Consider the following 19952-nt stretch of genomic DNA (forward strand, 5'->3'; position numbering starts at 1 on the left):
CATGCATCCCTGCTTCAAGCTGTGCCAAAAATACCTATGATTGAAAGGTCGCTTATAAGAAACACATGTTTGGACATATGTAAAAATATTGCTTGAGTCATGTGAATTGTGATTTGCCCTGGTGGATGATAGATTATATGACCGTTTATGTTTCTGATGCCTAGTCAATCATTTTTTTATATATATATTTTCAAATACATATTTTTTTAAAAAAAGTGCCACAAGTGTCCGGCCTCTCACTACATATTGCCTCACTTTTGGCCAGTCATTATACACATGCAAGATGGCTGTCAGAAGGGAGAACAATTTCTTGGCAGCTCACATCATTGAATCTGGGAGAAAAATATGCATGACCCTGCTGAGGTAACAATAGCCTTGGGTATCCCATGCACTTCTCAACAGCCTTCACTAGGCCCAAATGGAGTGCAGGCATCACCTTCACACTCTACCAGAGCCAGACAACCCAGTACAGTCATGTGAGAAACCCACCTATTTTACATGCACAGAGCTAGCATGTGAAGAGGTCACCAGCCCAACACTTACCGGTAGGTGCCACATTTTTGTGGACCTAGACTGTAATCAACATGTAAAGGGTAATTCTGTAACAGGGCCCCTATCAATAGGCACTCATAGGGCGCCTGATTGGTACATACTCTAGAAAGGAAAGTAGGGACCTATTTCCTTTAACAGAATACTAGCATAATTGATTATATGTGCATATGTGTGTAAGCATACATCTTTAAAACAGATACAGAGCTGAGGTAAATACTCACAACTAGTACACTGGGCCCCCTAGCCCTGCCCCACCCCCATTCATTTACCTGTTTTCTTATTTACTTCTTTATTTCCACTTGTATTTCTTACTTTTCTTTTAAAATTCAAAACAAACAACAAAGATGACCATAATAGTGCCAGTAGAGTTTGTTCTATGCAAGCCCCAAACATCTCTGAACAAATTCAGCCGCTGCCTCCTCCTCCTTCTCCTGCCCTGCATGGCAGCCACCACCATCGCCCCCTTCTCGCTGCTGCCATTCAATGGTATTACTAGTTATTATTTTTAATTAGTAGCACAGGGCGACAGAGGGGAGATGTCGATGTCACAAGTGTGTCACTTTTTTTTCCAAGGGAAAAAGCAAAACCCCAGCATTAAAGACATGGGAAGGAGTCACTGGGGGCACTAAGGACATGGGAAGGAGGCACTGGGGGCATTAAGGACATAGGAAGGCACACTTGGGGCACTAAGGACATAGGAAGGAGGCACTGGGGGCACTAAGGACATAGGAAGGAGCACTGGGGGCACTAAGGACATAGGAAGGAGCACTGGGGGCACTAAGGACATGGGAGGGGGCACTAAGGACATGGGAAGGAGGCACTGGGGGCACTAAGGACATGGGAAGGAGGCACTGGGGGCATTAAAGACATAGGAAGGAGCACTGGGGGCACTAAGAACATGGGAAGGAGTCACTGGGGGCACTAAGGACATGTGAAAGGGCACTAAGAACATAGGAAGGAGGCACTGGGGTCACTAAGGACAGGGGAAGAAGGCACTAAGGACATGGAAAGGAGGCACTGGGGGCACTATGGACATGGGAAGGGGAACTAAGGATATAGGAAGGAGGCACTGGGGGCACAAAGGACATAGGAAAGGAGGGAGGGAATATAAAGGGACAATTGTTGGGCCTGAGTGCAGAAAGAAAGGATGCACAGTTAGAAGGAAATGAAACCAAATACTCATGAAATCACCAGACAGCAAAGATAGGAAAAATGATTTTATTTTCAATATAGTGATCAAAATGTGTCAGTTTTGAGAATTTATATCTGCTGTCTATATTTTGCACTATATTTGTCTAGTTTTCTATAGTTGCTGAAGTGACATTGCATATTTTAAAGTCATCTGCCTTGACATCTTTGAAAAAAATATATATATATATATATAAATGATAATTAACATTTTCTCTGCGCATAGTGTGCTTTGTGGTTTTATTTTTATGGTTACCATTATGAATTAATAAGATATTATGTGTACATGAAAAATGAATGGAATAAATTGGGGGTGGGATTGGGGGCAGGGCTAGGACGGAATTGGGGACTGGACTGACAATTAATAGATGTCCCGTTTTGATGAAAAAAATAAACGGCCACGTTAGGCATGGGTTCACACGGGAGTGTGATATAATCCTTGGAAAGATGGTATGTATCATCAAATGACAGATATAAAACAAAGGTGTGCTAGTGTTTTTAATGCAAACACCAGATTAGTGCGCGCTAGCCAAAAATGTACCACCTGCTGAAAAGGAGGTGGTAGCGGCTAGCGTACGCGGCAATTTAGCCCGTGCTATTCCACACATTAAGGCCCTAGCGCGGCTTTGTAAAAGGAGCCCTATATCAACATACTGTAAACAATAACTGTTTGTGTAGTTTAATATAACAGAATCCAGCTTTTATTTTTACAGAGGTAACATATGAATCATGGGGACTTATCTTTGCTGGTGCCTCTGATTAACACACACACACACACACACGCACACACACACATACACTCTTACTATGATCTAATAAATATGCTGAATCTAAACTATGTAAAACTTTAAAGACAAAGGTCAAGATTTGAAAGTTTGTTCTATATATAGCAGGAGCTGGCGATGGCTTTTTAACACGGGAGTTATTCTGTCTTTCCACTGGCAACCCACTATTAAACACACAGCACAGTGCTGAAGTAATTGTAACTTTTGCACATTTTTGACTGGTATCCTCATGTAAAGGGAATTACAATGATCAAGACCTAATAACAGAAAGCATGCTTGCAGGCCTTGAAATGGTTTTCCTCGAGGTAAAGGGTGAATTTGGTGTCTGTAATTACATTTTATAAAAGCTTACTGAGACATTCAATTAATCAGGGATTCCATACTGGGGGCCTAACCTAATGTCATGTTGATGCACTCTACTCATAAGGTCTTGGAGGTGGCAGGGTTAGTTTTTAATTGGTTTGCACGTTTTGGTAGCAGACAGATTTTTTAAGTCCATTTTTGGAAATCCAATCAACCTTTCCCACTTGTAAAAATAGATGGATTTTTGTATAAGCATGATATGAAATGTAACGCCTGATTACTCTCTCAGGAGGGTCTGCAAATATTTATTTGCTTTCTTTATTTTCTTTACAGTTTTTATATACTCAAGTTAGGTGCTGGTAGGCATGATTGACAACTGTTCCGAGCAGTGCCATTAGGTACCTTTTATAGAATCAGGTCTTTAGGCCCAGATTCTAGAAATGGCGCCATAAGTTAGGCGGCCATAGGCGTCCTACCACTGCCTATCTTAATTGGTGCAGTAATTGTGTCATTAAAAATGATTAAAAGCTCATTACAAAAGTTGGCACTGGAATCACGTCATAGCATGGTACCTGGCAGTGCCTAAGGTCAAAGTATGCATGGTTAGGGCCGGAGATGACCTTAGGCGCTGTTATGTGTGGTTCGCCGTCAAACGTAGACACTGGTAAAGTTAGCCTTTAAAACCCTGGCCTACATTACAAGTGCCTACGTTTTTTGTTCTTATGTGCCGGTAGCTTTAATTCTGTAAATGGCACCTAAGCACGACTGATACTTGGCAGTGCCATTTTTGTAGGCACCACCTGATGTAGGCGCTGTTTACAGAATCTAGCCCTTATGCCCAAATCCTGTAACTGGCGCTGTTGTTGGTGGCCACCGATTGTGTGTCAATCACACGATGGCGCCGGGTACAAAATTGTGCCTCCAGTAAATATAGGGAAGAGTTTTCCAGGTTTATATTTCCAGTGCCTATCTTGAATGCGAATTGTGCCTCTGTAGGTGCTTTAGGCCACCTAACGCCACTTTTGGTGTCAGCCATGCACACTGTGGCGTTATGTGGCCTAAAGCACCTACAGAAGTATGATTCTGGTGCCAGTTTTATAGGCACCTTGAAACTCAGTTAAAACATAATTTAAATGACATTTCTTACTGAGCTTGGGTGCTTACCGGCGCCTAAAAAATCAAAGCTAGTTAGAGAATATGGGCCTTAGGCCCTCTTTTACAAAGGTGCGCTAAGCGTTTCAGCACGGATTTAGCATGTGCTAAATCAAGGCGTGCGCTAACCGCTAACGCATCCATAGGATAACATGCCTCGATGAGCCCTTGACTTCAGGGGATACCAGTTAGAAGCTCATCCTGCCCCCTTCCTCCCCCAACATGCACACACATAGCTTATTGCATATTGCAAACAATATAAGAGGCAAACTACATCTTTACACTGGGAATGATGTGCAAAGTATATGGTTTTGGCAGAAGAGTAAGATTCATAGCATCAACTGCTGCTGAAACTTTTTTTTTTTTTTTTTTTAATAATCTGGAGGCATGACCCTGAGTGAGACCCCTGAAGAAAGAAATCCAGTACAAATTGTAACAAGGTTCCAGTGCTTGGAAGGCATGAGGCTGGCCTAAAAATGAATGTTCATCTAGAAACCTCTGTTGCTGCTGGAGAACAATATTTCCTATTTATCATCTTTATAATGCCAAAGAGCATATATTACTTGAATGTGAATGGATTAAACTATCTTGTTCAAGGGAAGAAAATACTCTTTTCTTAATGCACAAAGGCAAATATCTGAATACAAGGAACCCATATATAATTCAAGGAATGCCTTACAATAAAAATAGGCTGAGATCAAAACTGCATTGTCCTGCAAAGTCTAAGAAATTTGGTATGGCCAATTGTTTTTAATAGATATATTCACCCGAAGTGGTTCAAAACACACTATACAAAACTGATAACCAATACCACTTCCAGAAAGAATGTATCCAAAATATATTCTCTTACATATCTAACTACTCAGGAAAAGGCCTCAGAATAGGAGCCTACGCGCAGTCCTATCACAGACTGGAATTTCAGCGTAGCAGTCATCGCGGGATCTTGACATTCCAAACTTTGGAGGGAGAGAGAAAGGAGCATAGAAGGGTGGTGGAGGGGGAGAAAGGGGGCAAATGCTGATGGATTTGGTGTCCAGTGAAAAGGGAGAGAGACATGAGGGGGAAGGATACTGGATGGAATTGGGTTGGAGGGAGAGAAAGAGGGCAGATGCTGATGGAAGTGGGGGAAGGGAGAAGAGAGAGTGAAATGCCAGACCATGGAGGTTTGGGAGAAGGAAGGGAAGGAGAGGCGAAAGATGCCAGACCATTGGAAGATGGAAGGGAAGAAGATAGATGCCAGACCAATAGGGGTGAAGGGAGAGATGGAAGGGGGAGGCATACAGTTTCTGGAAGAGGCATAAAAGGAGAGAAGATGCCATATAGAAGGGACAGGAGAGGGTAGACAGTGGATGAAAGGAAGAGAATGACAAGAAGATGAGGTAAGCAGAAACCAGAGAAAACAAAGGTAGAAAAATTTTTCTATTTATTTATTATTTTGCTTCAAAGGACATGCGTCATTGTTTCTGTATGCAGAGTCCAGCTTCTTGGTGGTTCAATTTAACCTTTATCTACGCATTTCTATTTTATCCCCCATTTTACAAAACTGTAAAGCATTTTTTAGCACTGACCTTGGTGGTAACAGCTCTGACGCTCAGAATTCTATGAGCGTCTGAGCTATTACCACCAAGGCTAAAAACCTTACTACAGTTTTGTAACAGGGGGAGGGGTTAGTTTGTGATTACATATTTCATACTAGGCAAAGGTGTTTTCTGAGTTCTATACTAGTCTAGCTTGTTTAGTTTTACAATGGGTGTATTGATGTTGTACTGCTCATTGCAGTATGTAAGATGCTGCCTTTTCCTAGGTACACTCATGTGCGATGTGTGGATTATTACTAAAAATCATGTTTTTCATACAGATGGGGGGGTTAAAAAAATGTTGGGCTCTGGGTGTCACATATGCGAGGTATGCCACTGTGCTGGGGTTTTGCTTTTTCCTTTGGGAAAAAAAAGTGACACACTTGTGACATCGACATGTCCCCTCTGTCGCCCTGTGCTACTAATTAAAAATAATAACTGGTAATACCATTGAGTGGTAGCAGCGAGAAGGAGGCGATGGTGGTGGCTGCCATGCAGGGCAGGAGAAGGAGGAGGAGGCAGCGGCTGAATTTGTTCAGAGATGTTTGGGGCTTGCATAGAACAAACTCTACTGGCACTATTATGGTCATCTTTGTTTGTTTTGAATTTAAAAAAAAAGAAAAAAAGAAATACAAGTGGAAATAAAGAAGTAAATAAGAAAACAGGTTAATGAATGGGGGCGGGGCAAGGGGTGGCACAGGGCTAGGAGGCCCAGTGTACTTGTGTGCCTAGGAACCCTCAAAGAATTAACCCTGTTCTGGATACAATATCCATAAACTACACTGGTTACCTATAGCACCCAGAATATACTTCAAAACATCCTGCATTCTGTACCAGATATGCCACTTCAACTCAGCGGGTGCAATAACTCATATTTTTGTTGAGATCCAATTCTCATCTGCTAGAATCTTCAAAATCCCCAAGATGATCCTCCCCTCACCAAAAGGAGTCAAATACAATTGCATATTCAACTCATTGTTCACCTATGTCGCATTAAAAATCAATTCATCAACTTGAAAAATAAACATGGACCGGTGAGGAGTTTACACCAGTTAACTCCCCGTCAAGAATACTCACTAATGTGGGACGGAGGAAGGTGGTTCTGAGGTCCAGGGTAGACAACAAAACTTGTTTAAATGAAAGAATAACTCACGACCAAAGAAAATTTGATGGATTCTGTAATGTAAAGATTCATTAGCGCTTGGAATATTTTCATATGTTTGGTTTCATTGGTAGTTCCAGGTTATATCTTGGTTGCCAGTTTAGTTGGTTGACGCAATAAAATCTGGAACAGCCTCCCCAAGGAAACTAACTACCTGGATTTTAGAAGAAAATTGAAAATATTTCTTTACAAAAATCACCTTTCAACAGTATGATCCTTTTAGATTTCCCAGAGTTATCCAAGCTCTGACTTCTATAACCTTGCCTATAACAGTTTTCCTACAAATTCCCAATGCTCTGCATATATTCTTTAATTGTAAATTGCCATAATGGCTTCTTCTGTAATGTTGAACGATAAGAGAGTAGTTGTTCCCCATATTTCAAAGGCTCATCTTGCCTCTAATAGAAATTGTGCATTTTTTTATTTAGTCCCAATATTATGGTAAAGCTTGCCTATAGAATAGAGAAAGGAAAAATCTTTTCAAAATTTCAAAAGACATTTAAAGGCATTTTTTCCCCACTGGTTGTTTTAAATTGACGTGATGCATTTGGGACTGCAATCTGCATTTATATACATTTTTATAATTTTTAATTTGTATTAACTAATTTTTTATTTTTTGAATTTTATTTTTGAATTTGCATGTTATAGGATATTATGGGCTCCTTTTACAAAGGTGCACTAGCGTTTTTAGCATGCACTAGCTGAAAAACTATTGCCTGCTCAAGAGGAGGTGGTAGCGGCTAGCACGCATGGCATTTTAGCAAGCGCTATTCCACGCGTTAAGGCCCTAACGCACCTTCATAAAAGGAGCTCTATGTATTAGAAATATTATTCATTATCTTATTTTTATTTTCTATTTAAATGGAGTTCTTTTCATAATTTTGATTATAATGTTAACCACTTTGATCCTTTTTGGCTGTATATAAAAATTTTAACAAGCAAAAACATATGGGAACTTCGGATTCCTGGATCATGGAGAGGCGCTACAGGGACTACAGGGACCAGACGGACTCCATTTGACCAGCAGAGGTAAGAACATCTTCGGACACCGACTAGCCCGCCTGCTTCGCAGGGCTTTAAACTAGGTAAGTTGGGGGAGGGGACCTACTCATATACTGGGAGGGAAAGGAACTATCAGGATGGGACGGGTCGACACTCTGTTTCCGAGATAAGGACCCACTTTGCAAACAGTTCTCTAGGAGCCACACAGACTCAGACAGGAATAGCCTTACAGGGACTTAGCAAACACAAAGAGTGGAGGGCCATGTATGTTAATGCACACAGTTTAGGTAACAAAATTCTAGAACTGGAAACTGAAATAGGAGATGCCAACCTGGACGTGGTGGCAATATCCGAGACTTGGTTCACAGACGCACATGGGTGGTATATGGCCATACCAGGGTACAATCTCCTTCGTCAGGACAGAGAGGGCAGGTTAGGAGGAGGGGTAGCACTATACATTAAAGAGGACATCAAAACCACCAGGATCACTGATGTCAAGTACACCGGGGAGTCCCTCTGGGTAAACCTGGCAAGAGGTGGCAAAAAATGCCTGTATCTTGGTGTGGTATACAGACCTCCAAGACAACCGGAAAACATGGACGCAGAATTAATTGAAGACATAGAGAACATAACTCTACGGGGCGACACTGTACTGCTAGGGGACTTCAACATGCCTGATGCAGATTGGAACACATTTTCAGCAACAACCAGCAGCAGCAGGAAGCTTTTGACCTCCATAGAAGGAGTACATCTCAGACAGATGGTAACGGAGCCCACTAGGGACCAGGCGATCCTAGACCTGGTACTCACCAACGGGGAAAGCGTCTCAGAGGTTTCAGTGGGAGATACATTAGCCTCCAGCGACCATAACATGATATGGTTCAACCTTGGGAAAGGATCCCCTAAATCAATTACAAAAACAAAGGTACTCAATTTCCGGGACACCGACTTCACACGCATGGGAGATTTCGTTCATCAGACGCTGCAGGACCAAGCAGAGACCGGCAATGTGGAAACTATGTGGTCATACCTGAAATCATCCATACACGAAGCAACTAATCGCTACATAAAATCAGTAGATAAACGGCAAAGAAACAACAAACCCCAATGGTTCACTGGAGAGATCTCGCACCTCATTAAAGAAAAGAAAAAAGCATTTCTTTCCTACAAACGTACGCAAAAAAAAGAAACTAAAGTAGAATATAAGACCAGATCTGCAGCAGTCAAAACAGCAGTTAGGGAGGCCAAACTTCGAGTGGAAGAAACTCTGGCAAAAAACATTAAAAAGGGGGACAAATCCTTCTTTAGGTATATCAGTGATAGGAAAAGGAACACAGACGGTATAGTACGCCTTAGACAACCGGACGGAAACTACGCAGTGGCGGACTCCAAGAAAGCAGAACTACTAAATGAATATTTCTGCTCAGTCTTCACCTGCGAGGCACCAGGACATGGACCACAGTTGAAAGAGAAACAAGACGTGGATGACCCGTTTCAGAATTTTGAGTTCACACCTGGGGACGTCTATAACGAACTGGCAAGACTCAAGGTGAGCAAAGCCATGGGACCGGACAATCTACACCCAAGAGTGCTCAGAGAATTGAGAGATGTTCTGGCAGAACCGTTGGCAGTGCTCTTCAATCTTTCACTAAGTACGGGGAAAGTACCTTTGGACTGGAAAACTGCCAACGTCGTTCCTCTACATAAAAAGGGTTGCAAGGCTGAGGCTGCGAACTATAGACCGGTAAGCCTCACCTCAATAGTGTGTAAACTCATGGAGACACTGGTTAAGTATAGATTGGATACGATCCTAAACGAGGAAAATCTCCGGGATCCCAGTCAACATGGATTCACCAAGGGTAGGTCATGCCAGTCCAATCTTATCAGCTTCTTTGACTGGGTAACAAAAAGACTGGACTCAGGCGAGTCCTTAGACGTCGTGTACCTGGACTTCAGCAAAGCGTTTGACAGCGTCCCACACCGCAGGCTGCTGAACAAGATGAAATCAATGGGGTTGGGAGAGACTCTAACTACATGGGTCAAAGATTGGCTTAGTGGCAGACTTCAGAGGGTAGTGGTTAATGGTACTCTCTCTAAAATGTCGGAAGTGACTAGCGGAGTGCCACAGGGTTCAGTCCTGGGCCCTCTCCTCTTCAACATATTCATTAGGGATCTGACTCAAGGGCTTCAAGGCAAGGTAACCTTATTCGCTGATGATGCCAAACTATGCAATATAGTAAACGACTATAATCTAAAGGATGCTATGGAGCAAGACCTGCGTACTCTAGAAAGCTGGTCCTCGATCTGGCAGCTGGGCTTCAACGCCAAGAAATGTAAGGTCATGCATCTCGGAAACAGAAACCCTTGCAGAACTTACACCCTGAATGGAGAAACTTTAACCAGAACTACGGCAGAACGAGACTTAGGAGTAATCATCAGTGCTGATATGAAAGCTGCCACTCAAGTGGAGAAGGCTTCATCTAAAGCACGGCAGATGATAGGTTGTATCAGGAGAAGCTTCGTCAGCAGGAAGCCTGAAGTCATGATGCCATTGTACAGAGCCATGGTGAGACCTCATCTGGAATACTGTGTGCAATTTTGGAGGCCACACTACTGTAAAGATGTGCTCAGAGTTGAATCGGTTCAGCGGATGGCCACCAGGATGGTCTCGGGGCTAAAGGGTCTCCCGTATGAGGAAAGACTGAGCAAGTTACAGCTCTACTCTCTCGAGGAGCGTAGGGAGAGGGGCGACATGATTGAGACATTTAAGTACATCACGGGACGGGTCGAGGTGGAAGATGATATCTTTCTCCTGAAGGGACCCTCGACCACAAGAGGTCATCCGCTCAAACTCAGGGGAGGGAAGTTTCGTGGAGATGCCAGGAAGTACTTCTTCACGGAGAGAGTGATTGAGCATTGGAACAAGCTTCCAATGCAAGTGATAGAGGCACACAGCGTCCCAGACTTTAAGAATAAATGGGATACCTATGTAGGATCCCTACGAGGGTCAGCCAAAGGATAGGATCACTAGGGTATAGACTTGAAAGAGCGGGGCAGTAGAATGGCATTCTTACAAATCTACTTAAATGGGACATTAGACTTAAAAGGGAGGGTCGATGGTGTGGGCAGACTTGATGGGCTGTAGCCCTTATCTGCCGTCATCTTTCTATGTTTCTATGTTTCTTTACTTGTTAATCACCATGAACCTTTATAGACAGAGTGATACACAAATCTCAGATTAGATTAGCATATTCACTGAAAAAAATGCATCTTTCCATACAATGTAAAGGAACAGCTCTTTTCTGTTTCCAAATTAAGACCTTTTGGAGGTTAATTAAGGGGCCAAAAATTCCCGAGCATATAAAAGAGAATTTGGAAACGCCTATATTACTCAAGGAGCTCCAAACAGCATTGAAATCCTTTGGAGTTGGATCCGCTCCGGGAAATGATGGATTTATGGTGGAGTTCTCTAGAGCATTCCAAATGATGCTTTTGCCTGATCTTTTAAATTTATATCAAACACAACTAACCAAAGGTTGTATTGGAGGTACTATGGCAGAATCTTTAACTATCGTTTTACCAAAGCCAAATAAAATCCTCTTTTGGTTTCAAACTACAGGCCTATCTCTTTAATATATGTGGATGGAAAACTTTTGGCTAAGCTTTTAGCTTTAAGATTCGCCAAGGCTCTCCCTTATATAATTGGTATGCACCAAACGGGTTTTGTTGCTCAAAGACATTCTTCCAATAACACTAGATTGGCATTCCATATGCTAAATTTATGAAAAACTATGAATGACCCGGCCTTTTTGGTTTCTCTGAATGTGGAAAAGGCTTTTGATTTGGTGGAGTGGACTTTTATGTATCAAGCAATGGATTGGTTTTGGATAGTATCTGGATTTATTCAAATAATTCAATCCTTATATAGTTCCCCTTATGCCAGAATATATATCAATAATGTGTTCTCCATTTTTGACTGGAGAGGGGGGTTAGATAAGAGTGCCCTTTGTCTCCTTTGCTGTTTGATATTGTTCTGGAACCCTTGTTGTTGGCTATTCAGCAGGCAGAGGTGATACAAGGAATTCCTTATTCAGGTTGGGAATATAAAATCTCTGCTTATGCGGATGATATTTTACTTCATTTGAGATCTGATAGACCGCTTCGGCAAGTTCTCAGGATATAAGATTAATTGGAGTAATGTGCATTCTACAAAAGGTTTATTTAATGCATTCCCTTTCCTTTGGAAGGAAGAAGGAATAAAATATTTAGGCATTATGATTCAAAAAACATTAAATGACACTATGACAGTAAACGAAAAATCTTTATTACTTAAAGTCAAAGAAATGTGTGAGCAATGGAACCCTTTACATCTTTCTTGGTGGGGGAGAGTCCAGACCGTAAAAATGATGATTCTTCCTGTTGTCTGTTACCAAATGAGCATGTTGCCAGTTTACTTTCAGGAGTCCTTTTATAAAAAGTTGAACAATATCTTGACAACATTTCTTTGGCAGGATAAAAAGGCTAGAATTGCCTTAGTAGCTTTACAGAAACCAATTAAGGCGGGAGGGGTACATTTTCCAAACTTCTATAGATATCATCAAGCTTTTATCATGAGGCAGGGTATGTATTGGATTCTTCCTGAAGTCTTGGAACATCTTCCGGATGGCTATATATTACGTTTGGGTTATGTTTTGAGTATCAAGATGCCTAGGCTTTATAAGGACAATAAAATTTTACTTTCCACGTGGCAAACATTGAAATTTATAAATAACTTAACACCGATTCCAATTCATCAGTCCACGTGCCAGTCCCTTTGGTTGTACACCAAGATTCAAATTGGCGGATATAAGGTCATCTGGAAGCATTGGATGCAGGCAGATATACGAACATTAGATGATGTGATTTCAAATGGAAAGATGCTTGAGTTTTCACAGCTGCAAAAATCTTTTGGTATCTCAAAATACCAAGCATTTAAATGGTTGCAGTTGAAGAAGGCTATTCAGAAAGGGTTCCCTGAATGGCGTAATTTAAAGGATCAATATAGCTTGCCGATCCTATGTTTTCAGATGGATTTCCTAGGACATCAGGCTGCCCAGTGGTATAAATTATTATCTGAATATGTGAATAAAAAACCAAAAACTAGTCTTAGAGACATTTGGAGTATTGAGACAAAGTAGCAGATTTCTGCATCTCAATGGCCACAAATTTGGACTTGGAGGATGAGATGTACAGTTTCAGCATCTATGAGACAGACTTGGTTTTTCTAATTACACAGATATTTTTGGACCCCTGTTAGGTTACAATGGTTAGATAGTTCTAGATAGTTCTAGTGCAGCTTGATAAAAGGGCCCAAAATCCTTCTGAATAACAATCTCCAGGTATTCGTTCTTCTTGCCTGACTATAAAGTGAGATGGTCACTAAGGATGAGGTACTACTGTCATATTTGTTGCATCATTACTTTTCCTTCATTAGTGTACTCCCAATTATACGTGGTGGTGGGTGGGGGGATGACATTAATATTCAAAGCAATTTCACTTAGATGGTTTACTGGATAGTGCCACTGAACATAAGCACTAAGGCCCTGATTCTATAAAAGGCACCTAAAACATAGGCACCGAGGAACACGGTTCTTATCACCTGTAAATTTTCATTTAGGTGCCATTTATAGAATGGTACCTGGCAGTGCCTAAATTGGACCCTAACCTTAGGCACTTGCTATTTATGCTGGGGCTTTCTTGGCTTAAGTCCAGTTTAGGCGCCTAAATGCACAAAACATACCTAAGATCCACCCACAATCTATTCCTAACCATGCCCATGCTGGTAGGTGCTTTGGACTAGGCGCCTACCTGAAAGTCATAGGCACCTACCACCCAATTAATTTTAATTTTTCCAATTATGAGTTGCTAATTGTTCATTATTGCAAAGATACTAGAGCTATTCTAGCAGTTTTACCCAGCCAAATAAAGTTAGTGATAATTCTATTTAATTTCTTATAAAAGGACCTGAAGTAATGCCACTTATTTTACCTCATTGGAATGACTACGAGACAGCATTGTATTTTCCAAAACAGACAATATTTTTCTTGTTAGTATAAAGACTTACAAAATTACAGCAGCAAAGGCATAGCAGAAATAAATATTATATTGTCAGTTCAGAATATGCAATGGAGAGTAGAACTTACACTGATATGCCTAGCAGGGGGCTAGCACATCCCCGCTGACATAAGCAAGTGAATCTCTCTAGTTTTACCTGTGATGCGTGGATTGTTATATAGAGAAATTCTCTCTCTGTTCCAAAAAGCATATCCCCGAACTCTGGTCATGTACCTCCCTATTGGTACAAAAATGTATACCTAACTATTTACCCCCCCAGTCCACACCTCTCTCACTTCCCCCCCCAGGAGGGGGCCCCGAGCAGAAACAGAGAATTCTTTGTAAACTTTCTTCCTCCAGCTCTGAGATCCTTATCACCTTGCAGATGCTGATTTGTGGTTTTACAATGCTGTACATCTGTAATGTCCAGCATACACAAGTTAGTCCAGTATGTCCAGGTTATCCATCTCAGACCCCTGAAAATAGACTGGCAACATCCCCATTTGGTAGCAAACCATAGGCAAAATCATCATTTTGACAGTTTGTACTCTCCCCATCAAGAAAGATGTAAAGGGTTCCAATGCTCACACATCTCTTTGACTTTCAACAATAAAGATTTTTCATTTACTATCATTGTGTCTTCCAGAGTCTTTTGTATCATGATGCCTAAATATTTTATCCTTTCTTCCTTCCAAAGGAATGGGAATGACTCAAACAATCCTTTTGTACAATGTATATTTAGTGGCAGAACCTTGGATTTACTCCAATTTATTTTATAACCAGAAAATTTACCGAATCGTTCAATTAATTCCAGTAAATGCGGAATGGTAGATTCAGGATTCTTCAAAAGAAACAAGATATCATCTGCATACATAGAGACCTTATATTCCTGACCTGCATACGGAATACCCTGTATCTCCTCTGCCTGTTGAATAGCCAACAACAAGGGTTCCAGAACAATATCAAACAGCAAAGGAGATAACGGACACCCTTGTCTAACTCCCCTCTCCAGTCAGAAACGTTCTGAAAAAGTATTGTCAAACCAATTGCGGAGGATGGGGTAAATTTCCCAAATTTTTACAGATACCATTAAGCTTTTATCATGCGGCAGGGTGTGTATTGGATCCTTCCTGAGCTCATGGAACATCTTCCTGATTGGCTGTACTTGGAATGGCAAATTATGTCCCCATTACAGCTGTTTCATTTGAGTATAAAGTTACCTAGTTACGTTAAGGACAATAGTATTATATTTGACACCTGGAAAACCTTGAAATTTATTAACAAATTAACAGAGATCCAGATAGAGAGATCTACTTATCAGTCCTTATGGTTAAACTCCAAGATTCAAATTGGCGAGTCTAAAATTGCCTGGAAGCTTTGGATGCAGGCGGTATACATACATTAGATCAGTGGTTCCCAAACCTGTCCTGGGGGACCCCCAGCCAGTCAGGTTTTCAAGATATCCCTAATGAATATGCATGAGAGAGATTTGCATACCTGTCACTTCCATTATATGCAAATCTGTTGTTCTATTGTCCTTTGATACTCAACTTTTGGAAGTCAATATGGGGAAAGATAAATACCATACTGGAATCATCAATTCCATTGACATATGAGGTAGTCATATGCGGAACATTATTGCATATTAAGCCTCCCATGGACTGTTATAATGCCAGCTTTTCCTAATTATGACCGGAATAGTCATTCAGATGATAACTCGTAATTGGAAAAATTTTGATCACCTCAATTTTCCTTTTTGGTGGGTGAATTTATGCTCCAGTTATAGATATGAGAAAATGAATGCTGACATGTTAGGGCATAGCAATATATTTAAACTGGTTTGGGGCTCGTTATCTTTTATTACTTTTATTATAGTCGTCTTTATGTCTTAAATTTTTATTTATTTCCACACACACATCCAGGGAAGGGGGAGAGGAGGGGGTTATTCTATCTTAATTCTAGACATTTGAATATATACATCCAGGGTGGGTGGGATTGCATTACTATTTTACAAAAGGGAAGTTTATGGAAAGATTATATGCATTTGTGGTTTTTTTATTAATCAATGGATGGGTGGGTTAAAATGGTTGCTCAGATATGTCTGTAAGATGAATGTGCTTTTCTTGATGTATTATATGTTTATATACTTGTTTATTGCACTGTTAATATTTGGAAAATCAATAAAGTTAAAAAAAATTGTTCATTATTGGTGCCGATTAAACTTTTTCAATAATTAAGTTAGGTGCCTAGACTGGCTAGGAATGCCAATCTAGATGTCTAACTTTAGGCATCTTTTATAGAGTCTGGGCCTAACTGCCTAAGCCAAAATCAACTATTCAGTGGGTCGTCCAGATGTGGAGCTGGAACTTAAACAGTTATGTGCCAAAATTCAGCCTTAATGGCCAAATGGGACAGCATAAACAGGAATCTTATCTTTTTCCAATTTAACTTAACTGGTTAAGGCTGAAGATCAGTGCTTAACTGGATAGGTGCCAGCTGTTTGCACATACCTGGATATTCAATGCTGGTACCCTGACATGGCCCATCATTGAATATCTGGGCATAAAGCTGGTGACAGCGAAAAGAGCTGACCACTGGCAACTGAATGTTTACCTCATGGACCTCAATTACACCTCATGGGTTGTCATGAAAGTGTCATGTCTTTGACACACCTTTGTTTATGCATAGCTTTGGGTACTCACAGCTTATCAACCCAATGTAGACAGCAAAAGTGACAGCAATGGTGTTAACCTATTTGTAGTTTGTATGACTATGCATAAGCTGCAAGCTAAATGTGATTCTCTCTATTTTCAGACTGACAGAATCTGTGATCATCAGGATTCAGAGCAGGGGCTGCCCTTCCCGATTATATAGAGAAAGCGCTTATGCACTCTAGGGGCTTCAGTGACTCATAAATGGCCCTGAGAAGGATAAAGGATCAAAGAGACCAGCTGTGGAAAATTCTGAATGACCACCCACTCTGTATTTCACTTTACATGTCTTCATGTGTCCTGTAGGGTAATTTGTGTCTGTGTTTGCAAGTTGTCTTTCACATAGTGTGCCTGTCTGTGTGCCATACTGATATGCCAGGTGCTCTTTTGATTGGGGGGGGGGGGGGGCTCATTGTGTTATTCAGTACTCCAGCTTTCCCCCAAGGCCTGCTCACTGTTTGTATCTCTGTTCTTTGAGTATGTATTTCAGGATAGCTTTCATTATATAATTTGGAGTTTTCTTTTGCATGATCTCTCCGTATGCAGAGAAAGAGGCATGTCTTAATAGGTAATATTTTCAAATAATTCCATGAATTTGTATAGTATGCAAGCTGTTTTAATAGAAGAAAACATTTTACAAAGCATGCAAGCAAATGTGCCTGTTTTCTTTGTAAGGATAGATGGGAGTGGAGATTAGTTTTATCTATTTTAGACTATTGTAACATAATCTTTTTAGGAGCATCCCAAAAAATTCTAACGAAATTAAGGATATTGTGGAAATTAAGAACCATAAAAAAATATTTTGATCCTTTATCATTCAGATTATTGGTACAGGCATTAGTTTTATCTATTTTAGACTATTGTAACATCATTTATTTAGGAGCACCCAAAAAAATTCTAAGGAAATTAAGGATAATTCAGAAAATAGCTGTCTGGTTGATTTTTGGTTTAAAAAAAATGACCATATAATCCATATTATCATTTACTTCATTGGCTGCCTTTGGAGGCAAGAGTATTATTCAAATTTTCCTGTATCTGCTTTAAGCTGATATCGGGATTGTCTCCAGCTTACCTTTTTCCTCATTTTGTGTTGCATAGACCAGTGTTTTTCAACCGCTGTTCCGCGGCACACTAGTGTGCCGCGAGATGTTGCCTGGTGTGCCGTACGGTCAGGGCCGCCATCAGGGCAGTACCACCAGTCTAGGGAGAGGGGCGGTCCGCCCCACGTGGACAGGAGAGAGCTGGACGGGGGACCCGCGGAGTTCAACACATCTCGAGCCGCGAGGCTCGTCTTCTGTTCCTGCCTGCCCTGCAGCTAACATATAGCCGATCGCAAGCGTTCCCCGATGTCAGCGCTGACGTCGGAGGGAGGGCTTAAGCAAAGCCTGCCCTCCGACGTCAGCGCTGACGTCGGAGAATACTTCCGTTCGGCTATTTGTGTGCGGCAGGGCAGACAGGAAGCAGAAGACAAGCCTCGCGGCTTGAGCTTCGTTTTGCTGAGAAAGTTGCAAAGATGGGCTGGGAGGCAAACACGGAACACAAAAGGGGGGAGGGAGTGCGTTTTGGACACAAGGCATGAACTTGGGAGAGAGGAAGGGAGGGAAAGAGATGCTGAGGTGGGGGAGGGAATGGGTTTTTGGACACAGAAGGCATGGACTTGGGAGAGAGGAAGGGAGGGAAAGAGATGCTGAGGTGGGGGAGGGAATGCGTTTTTGGACACAGAAGAAATGGACTTGGGAGAGAGGAAGGGAGGGAAAGAGATGCTGAGGTGGGGGAGGGAATGCGTTTTTGGACACAGAAGAAATGGACTTGGGAGAGAGGAAGGGAGGGAAAGAGATGCTGAGGTGGGGGAGGGAATGAGTGTTTGGACACAGAAGAAATGGACTTGGGAGAGAGGAAGGGAGGGAAAGAGATGCTGAGGTGGGGGAGGGAATGCGTTTTTGGACACAGAAGGCATGGACTTGGGAGAGAGGAAGGGAGGGAAAGAGATGCTGAGGTGGGGGAGGGAATGGGTTTTTGGACACAGACGGCATGGACTTGGGAGAGAGGAAGGGAGGGAAAGAGATGCTGAGGTGGGGGAGGGAATGCGTTTTTGGACACAGAAGAAATGGACTTGGGAGAGAGGAAGGGAGGGAAAGAGATGCTGAGGTGGGGGAGGGAATGCGTTTTTGGACACAGAAGAAATGGACTTGGGAGAGAGGAAGGGAGGGAAAGGGATGCTGAGGTGGGGGAGGGAATGCGTTTTTGGACACAGAAGAAATGGACTTGGGAGAGAGGAAGGGAGGGAAAGAGATGCTGAGGTGGGGGAGGGAATGAGTGTTTGGACACAGAAGGCATGGACTTTGGAGAGAGGAAGGGAGGGAAAGAGATGGTTGTGTACACGGGGAATAGAAGAAAGGAGAATTTTTGGTCATAGGGAGGGAGTGAGGTACAGATAGTGGCATACCAGGGTGGGGGGGGCGGTCTTACCCACCCCGGGTTTACGTCCCAAGGGGGTGCACAGCTGGCCACCCTCCAGTGTTGTCCCTAGGCCGGCAAACTGCGGCTCTTTAGCCACTTGAGTGCCACCGCCGCCATCGGGAACAGGCCGGCGCCAAGTTCTCCCTGCTTTTCCCTGTGGGGCCGGCCAACTCTCGCCACTCGCGTCAATTCTGACGTCGGAGAGGACGTTCTGGGCCAGCCAATCACGTCCTCTCCGACGTTAGAATTGACGACGGGTGGCGAGAGTTGGTCGGCCCTGCGGGGAAGAGAAGCAGGGAGAACTTGGTGCCGGCCTGTTCCCGATGGCGGCGGTGGCAGCATTATAAAATACTTTCTTTGTGTTTATTTGATTCCTATATATTTATATATAGTCAATATAGGCACAGTTAAATTTTTTAACTTTTTCTAATGGTGGTGTGCCTCGTGATTTTTTTCATGAAACAAGTGTGCCTTTGCCCAAAAAAGGTTGAAAAACACTGGCATAGACCATCAAGAGAAACTAGAAACTTCTACTTATTTGCTAATCCAAAAATTAATGGGCGTAGATATAAGACCTTCTTAGATATGACCCTAGCATTTCAAGCTGGTAGGCAAGAATCTTGGTTAGGTAAATGTATTCAGCAAACTATGTTATCCTATTGCAGTTTTCGGAAATTAATTAAGACCACTTTGTTCGATAAGTTTATTACTTAGTGAGTTTTATTACTGAAATTCTATTTTACAAATATTTTTTACTGTATTATTGTATTTCGCTGATTGTCCAGCTCTTTTTAGTGTAAACCGTCTAGAACTTTTGGTTATTGTGGTATAAAAGAATAAAGTTATTATTATTATTACTTGTGACACTCCTTGGAAAATATCTTCTACCAGTTCAACTAGAAATGCATGTTACTGGAGCCTATATATATCATATTTTTCACTCTATAAGAAACACCTGACCATAAGA

This window comes from Geotrypetes seraphini, chromosome 4 (genome assembly GCF_902459505.1).
Source record: "Geotrypetes seraphini chromosome 4, aGeoSer1.1, whole genome shotgun sequence".
In the NCBI taxonomy this organism is placed as follows: domain Eukaryota; kingdom Metazoa; phylum Chordata; class Amphibia; order Gymnophiona; family Dermophiidae; genus Geotrypetes; species Geotrypetes seraphini.